This window comes from Stenella coeruleoalba (assembly GCF_951394435.1).
Source record: "Stenella coeruleoalba genome assembly, chromosome: 11".
Lineage (NCBI taxonomy): Eukaryota > Metazoa > Chordata > Mammalia > Artiodactyla > Delphinidae > Stenella > Stenella coeruleoalba.
This window is the reverse complement of record NC_137157.1, coordinates 45,969,142-45,977,201: the sequence shown is the minus strand read 5'-3', so window position 1 is coordinate 45,977,201 and position 8,060 is coordinate 45,969,142. Positions and strand designations below refer to the sequence as shown.

General features: G+C 38.2%; 1 protein-coding gene across 7 annotated transcripts in view; it reads right to left on the bottom strand.

Moving 5' to 3' along the window:
- Positions 1-6,966: 6,966 nt before the first annotated feature.
- TSPAN8 (tetraspanin 8) overlaps positions 6,967-8,060 on the bottom strand; it is a 250,353-nt gene continuing 249,259 nt past the window's right edge. For all 7 annotated transcript variants that reach the window (XR_013830424.1, XR_013830425.1, XR_013830426.1 and 4 more), the window contains one exon: positions 6,967-7,501. The gene's annotated coding sequence lies outside the window, so the exon portion shown is untranslated. The remainder of the gene's footprint in view (positions 7,502-8,060) is intronic.

The window sequence follows — 8,060 nt, the reverse complement described above, 5'->3', positions numbered from 1 at the left end:
CCCTCCCACACTCCCTATCCCACCCCTCTAGGTGGACACAAAGCACCGAGCTGATCTCCCTGTGCTATGCGGCTGCTTCCCACTAGCTATCTATTTTACATTTGGTAGTGTATATATATCCATGCCACTCTCTCACTTCGTCCCAGCTTATCCTTCCCCTTTCCTGTGTCCTCATGTCCATTCTCTACATCTGCGTCTTTACTCCTGTCCTGCCCCTAGGTTCCTTAGAACCATTTTTTGTTTTCGTTTTTAGATTCCATATATATGTGTTAGCATATGGTATTTGTTTTTCTCTTGCTGACTTACTCCACTCTGTATGACAGACTCTAAGTCCATCCACCTCACTACAAATAACTCAATTTCATTTCTTTTTATGGCTGAGTAATATCCCATTGTATATATGTGCCACATCTTCTTTATCCATTCATCTGTCGATGATCATTTAGGTTGATTCCATGTCCTGGCTATCGTAAATAGAGCTGCAATGAACACTGTGGTACATGACTCTTTTTGAAGTATGGTTTTCTCAGGGTATATGCCCAGTAGTGGGATTGCTGGGTCATATGGTAGTCCTATTTTTAGTTTTGTAAGGAAGATCCATACTGTTCTCCATAGTGGCTGTATCAGTTTACATTCCCACCAACAGTGCAAGAGGGCTCCCTCTTCTCCACACCCTCTCCAGCATTCATTGTTTGTAGACTTTTCGATGCTGGTAATTCTGACCAGGGTGAGGTGATACCTCATTGTAGTTTTGATTTGCATTTCTCTAATGATTAGTGATGTTGAGCATTCTTTCATGTGTTTGTTGGCAACCTGTATATCTCCTTTAGAGAAATGTCTATTTAGGTCTTCTACCCATTTTTGGATTGGGTTTTTTGTTTTTTTGATATTGAGCTGCATGAGATGCTTGTATATTTTGGAGATTAATCCTTTGTCAGTTACTTCATTTGCAAATATTTTCTCCCATTCTCAGGGTTGTCTTTTCATCTTGTTTATGGTTTCCTTTGCTGTGCAAAAGCTTAGAAGCTTCATTAGGTCCCATTTGTTTATTTTTGTTTTTATTTCCATTTCTCGAGGAGGTGGGTCAAAAAGGATCTTGCTGTGATTTATGTCATAGAGTATTCTGCCTATGTTTTCCTCTAAGAGTTTTACAGTGTCTGGCCTTACATTTAGGTCTTTAATCCATTTTGAGTTAATTTTTGTGTACGGTGTTACGGAGTGTTCTAATTTCATTCTTTTACATATAGCTGTCCAGTTTTCCCAGCACCACTTATTGAAGAGGCTGTCTTTTCTCCACTGTATATTCTTGCCTCCTTTATCAAAGATAAGGTGACCATATGTGCATGGGTTTATCTCTGGGCTTTCTATCCTGTTCCATTGGTCTATATTTCTGTTTTTGTGCCAGTTACCATACTGTCTTGATTACTGTAGCTTTGTAATATAGTCTGAAGTCTGGGAGTTTGATTCCTCCAGCTCCGTTTTTCTTTCTCAAGATTGCTTTGGTTATTCAGGGTCTTTTGTGTTTCCATACAAATTGTGAAATTTTTTGTTCTAGTTCTGTGAAAAATGCCATTGGTAGTGTGATAGGGATTGCATTGAATCTGTAGATTGCTTTGGGTAGTATAGTCATTTTCCCAATGTTGATTCTTCCAATCCAAGAACATGGTAAATCTCTCCATCTGTTTGTATCATCTTTAATTTGTTTCATCAGTGTCTTATATTTTTCTGCATACAGGTCTTTTGTCTCCTTAGGTTGGTTTATTGCTAGGTATTTTATTCTTTTTGTTGCAATGGTAAATGGGAGTGTTTCCTTAATTTCTCATTCAGATTTTTCATCATTACTGTGCAGGAATGCAAGAGATTTCTGTGCATTAATTTTGTATCCTGCTACTTTACCAAATTCATTGATTAGCTCTAGTAGTTTTCTGGTAGCATCTTTAGGATTCTCTATGTATAGTATCAAGAAGACATTTACTCCTTGATGCAAATCTTTGACAGTTGGGGCAAAGCTGAGGCTCAGTTATGCTCTGCATGAATTTAGGTGATGCCATCACTGGTATCTAACAGATTTCCAAGATTTTAATTGTGCAAAACTATGTCATGGGAAGAACAAGGGCTCTATAACATAATTGGAGACTGGACATATGTCTCCATGTGAGACAGAATGAGAGAGAGATGGTCACAGAATTCAAGCTGCATGGGGCCCTTGCATGGAAAAATCGCCATTATTATAAAAGTTGGTTTAGAACAGAACATGATGTGCTGATAGTAAGCAATTTTTCTGGGATAGACCATGAGGGCGGCATCTAATTCCTCTCATTCCATCCCTGAAAGGTTATAAATATATATTCAGGAGTCCTAGCAACTCTGCTTTAGGAACACTAAAAGGTGGATGCTAGTCAAAGACAGAAAGTTAAGAGCCTGACATCCAGAGGCCCATGGACCTGCAAGGTACTTAGAGCAGTAGTAGCAGACAGAGCATCCCAAGGAGATTTATATCACCTATTTTCCACCTCCCCTGACTTGAATACTCCAGGAGAGCAGGGATTTTTGTCTGTTTTGTTTAGTGTAGCCCAAGTCTATAGAAAAGAGCCCGGCGAATAGTAGGTGCTTAATAAATGATTTAATAAATGATGATTTTGATGCATTATTCAATTAACAGACCAGTGTAGGAAGTACAGGCAATGAGTAGATCCACAGCAATAATCACAAGAGAAAGTGAGAGCAGCTGGAGCAGAGGATGAAGAAGCTGGGAGGGGTGTGAATGCTATGAAAGGCAACCCTCCCTTGAGGGAAAGAGCTGAGACCCCGTCACCTGACAAGTGGGCACTACTGATTCAGCGGACTTGGACACAATGGTTAGAATGACCTCATTTAAGATCTACTACCTTGGGCTTCCCTGGTGGCGCAGTGGTTGAGAGTCCGCCTGCCGATGCAGGGGACATGGGTTCGTGCCCTGGTCCGGGAAGATCCCACATGCCGCGGAGCAGCTGGGACCGTGAGCCATGGCCGCTGAGCCTGCGCGTCCGGAGCCTGTGGTCCCCAACGGGAGAGGCCACAACAGTGAGAGGCCCGCGTACCGCAAAAAAATAAAAAATAAAAAAAGATCTACTACCTTGTGAGATCCAGGGGACACTCACGTTATAAGTAAAAACAGCATTATGCATATCAAATGTTCTTGAGGACCTTCTTTCCTAGAAATGGAATTTTAAAAAATGTCCTTGATACTATCTTGAGATATAAAAAAGATCATGTTCATTTTGCTTTGGAAAATCCATGATATATTTTAGAACTATTTTCATCAAAAGTATCTAAAATGTAAAGATAGTGAGGCTAGGTTTATGTTATCTTCTGTCTTCTGTAAGTATCTCAACCGCGGACAATGGAGCAGTGGCAATGCAGAACCACAGAACCCGTTCTCTGCCTCAGTCACACCAGAGATGATGCCTCTTGATTCGAGATGAACAGAAGTCTGGCTCCAGAGCTGAGCATCAGCACAGGAAGTGAATACCACAATTAAGCACATTCAGGCCAGAGAGACCTAGAACGAAGTTCCCAGGAAAGAAAACATGCTTAACAATGAGTCAGTGGACCCAGGAAGGATGAGACAAGGAGAAAACTCAACTTCAAAATATTGTCAGGAAACTGTAACGGTAAAGAGAAAAAGAGCTGTAAACACTGCCTTCTAGTAGCTCCTAATGGCCAAAGCTAGAGCAATTTGAGCAATAAATAAATGATGGTGGGATTGGATAACTTGCCAAAGAATAGAACAGACATCCATAAGTCCATACTGATATAAATACATGATTGATTAAATAAATAAAAGACAACAAATATGTATTATAGAAGAATTCAAAATACTAAATGTAAAAGGAACGAGGGAAATAGGAAACCAACATTAGAACACCACGGTATAACTGCTGCAGGCAAGATCCATGGATGAATGCTAAAATTAGTGGGTGAAACTTTTAGGAGAAACAGGATGTTTGAATAGCCTCAATGTAACTCCCCCAAAATATATATTAATTACTGTGCTGGTTTTAACATATGTCCACAAATTCTTTGATACTCCTCTTTCCAGATGTGGAGCTTAATTTCTCTCCCCTTGAGTGCTGGCTGACCTTAGTGACTTGTTTTCAAAGAATAGAGTATGGACAGGAAAAAAAATAGAACCTTCACAGTGGAGAAGCCTGGCAGACACCATTTTCACAAGGTGATCAAGGTCAACATCACCAGTGATGAGTCATGTTGCCATCATGTACCCCTTGATGTGAGAAGGGCACTTCACCTCTGATATTCTTCCCTAAAATACACTACCCCAGTCTAATCATGAGAAAAACCTCGATCAGCCCCAAATTGAGGGGCATTTTACAGAATACTCTTTAAATGCATCAAGGCCATAAAAAGCAAGGAAAGATTGAGAAACTGACACAGATTAGAAGACACTAAGGAGATATGAGTAATAAATGCAATTTGATATACTGGATTGGATCCTAGAACAGAAAAAAGGATATTAGTGGAAAAACTGGTGAAATCTGAATAAAATCTATAGTTTAGTTAATAGTTTAATACCAATATTAGTTTTTTCGTTTTGATGAATGTACCGTGGTTACATAAGATGTTAACATTAGAGGAAGCTGGGTAAAGGGTATAGGGGGATTCTCTCTACTGTCTACAACTTTTATGTCATTCTAAAATTACTCCAAAATTAAATGTGTGTATATAATACAAAAAAAGAATAAAAAATAAATGCCAGGAAACAGAATAAAAAATAAAAATCATTCATGTTGAAAACATAAATTTAGACTCAGCTCTAACACTGGCAAATTGAGGTTGAGAAATCTCAGAAAGATTCTCAGGTTTTTGGCTTCTTGTTGCCAAACAGTTGATCACCGTCGTGAACAAAGGCTGGGACAGGCTACGGAGTGGGTGATAAGTTTACTAAATCTTTATTATATGCATATAAGGTTGAGAGAAGAAGTCAACATCCAATTGATGTATTGATAAAACTAGAGTGTTCACTTACCTAGCTCATTTGTCACTCGAAAGAATGGTAAAGTGAAAAGGTCACATGATTTAGAAATACAAAATTTGGGTTCAAATCTTAACTCTCAGCAAACTATTTAGTTAAGTCAATCCCTTTACTGAAACACAGTTTCCTCATCTGCAAAACATAGGTAATAATAATAAAAATAATAATATCTATCTTATCCACTTCTAAAGTTTTGGGGAAACTTAAAAGAGATTATGTAAGTCAGAGGACTTGGCAAAATTCACCAAATGTAGTCCTACAGGGCCTTCTGCGTCCTCTAAAAAGATGAAATTATAAACTGTGTACTTTTAATGATTAACAGATTCTAGGCATACTGTGGGATATGGGAAACTTTCCCATAATAAAGATATTTAGTTAACTATAAAGTCTTCCTCCTTCACGATGCTCAAAAACAGACTTTTCTAAACTGGGTTTCAAGTAGACTAGAAGAACATATAGTTACAATAAAATTTGCTTCATTTCCTGGGGTTTCATCATCTCAGTATATAACAGGGAAAATGATAAACACTCTTCATTTCCTCACCTGTAAAACGTAGAGATTGGTAGGTGATCTCCAAAAATCTTCCCAGTTCAAAAGTTTTTAGGATGTCTATATTCTTCCAAAGGAGTGATAATTCAAGACAAGGCTTTGCCTGATTACAGTTGAGGCATAGGAAAAGAAATCTATAACCTCTGTAAGTGCACTGTAGTTTTCAACACATTACATTAAAAAAAAAAAAACAGTCTTTGTGGTGAATGTCTTAACAACGAACACACCCTGAGGAGATCCTGAGCAAAATAATCTTCTTATTATAAATTGCAGTTTCCTGCTGAGATTTTTTGGGGATCTATCATTCACAGTGTTCAACCACCAACTGTCAATAATCTAACCAACAAATGAGCCAGAGTAAAAAATGTCACCGTGTTTGTTCTTGTCTCAGATGTTACAACTGAACTCAGTACATTCAAAAATTCCATTTATGTAATCGAGTGTGTGTGTGAGTGTATGTTTTCTTCATATTAAGACCTCTGAATTAAGTGAAATTCTTATTAATTGTTTTCAGGCATATAAAATTGCCCAACTGACTCCAAATAGGCAAAATCAAAGCAATCAACTCATTTTATTTTCAACTTTGACCACGTCATAGGAAAGGAACTTATAAATCTAGTCCAAATAAATCTGTTACATATCAGTCCAGAATAATTACCAAGCCCAGCTCAATCCCAGTTCAATTGACCAATCCTTTTATCTCTGTGATGTTTACATAAATCTTATCACAATCATCACTCAGGGTTTGGCTTGAAGGCTGCCCAAAGAATAATAATTTTTTTTAACGGTAAAAACTTCATATTAGCCTCCACTTTTACCAGCTCTGGAGTGCTAAAAAGAACCTTCAAGATACATGACTAGATGTTGCCTTCTATTTTCTGAATTAAGAACCATTTAACATGTGAAAACGTCTTCCTACTCTGTTCAGACTACCTCAGAGGTGTGTTTCCCTGTAAACACCCATAGCTACTGCCACATTTTGGTCTGGGAAAAATAAAAGTACCAGGTGTGGCATCTCCAATCCACCAACCCTAGAGAGCATTTTCATTCTTGTAAATTCACAAGTTTGGGCATATTCCTAACGTCAGCCAGATATACTTTGGTATTCATATTTTTCAGATTTTGGAAAGGTAATAAGGATCATACACCAAGTACCATGCAGCATCCCCAGGGAAGTCTGAGGAAACACCCAATCAGTCATAGGATCATGACTCCAGTGAAACATGAATATTCACACTCAGTAGAATAAGTAAAGATTATTAATAGCCTCAAGTCAATTCAGGACAAGTTTTGTCCTCAAATGAATTATGAAAACAAAAACTCACTTTCAAGAATTTTTTGGATTTGGAAATTGAGGCTCATGAATTGTGGACCTGTAGTGGAACAAGGATTTGAGTGTGTGAAGGGAACAAGGGAAAAAAATTCATATGATTTTAGTGTCTTCCTGTCTAAGAAAAGAAACTATTTCTCCACTTGCAACAGTTAAAAGAGTCTTTTGAGGGTTGATCCTCTCTAATTGAGACCTCAGCATCTCACCTTCAAAAGGATCCTTGCAAGTAGATAGTATGTGTATGTGCTTCCAACATATACTCTACAGTAGTTTACTGCTTCCAAACTCCACCCAGTTTCTTTTATGATGTTCACAGTTTCAGAAGACAGTTCTGCTCAGGCCTGAAATAGCAGCCCACCTGGCTCCATTTATCCCCCTTTCATATTAAGGACAACGTAACCCCAAACCTTTACCTTCAACTTTTAAAGATTTCACACAGGCCATTTGGGAAATTTATTGTCGTCTTAAAGAGACTTGTCTTTTTCATTCAGTGAACCCCACTACAAAAACCAGCTCGGTACCTGTCGGCCATCTGGTCTCTGTGTATACACCAGGCCGAAATGTCCAGATTTCCTCCTTTGAGTTTGCTCTGTAGAAGACAAATCCGATTAGGTGAAAAATAATGCTGCAAGACTTACAAGCCATTATTCTGAATGCAAATGACATTTTCTTTAATAAGTGTTCCCAGTCTAAATAAGCTTTGAACTTCAGATCTGCCTGGGCGCTGGGGTTTGTTTGCAATATTCATGTAGCCAACATGACGACACCTTTGGCTGAGACCCAGATATTTTTAATCAGCAAAGCTGTAGCGTATGAAACAGATTCAAATGGCCCTTCCTTTTCCATGTCAGAAATTTCCGGGAACATAACCTAGTGATTCTAGCACAGAGCAAACAAAATTAAACCAAGGTTTATTGTATCATAACAGCCAGTGTCTACTGGTAACTTGAAATCTAGCAGACTCTCGTAACAATAAATAGGGAAGTATTTATTTTTTGAGAATACATAGGGTTATATGACAGTGACAGGTGGCAAGAGTTTTAGGTTCTGAACAAGCCATGTTAGTAATTTACTAACAATTATCCTTTCCTCCAGATCACTGTTTCTTGTCTCTACCTGTATATCAGTATCACCCAAGAAACTCTTTA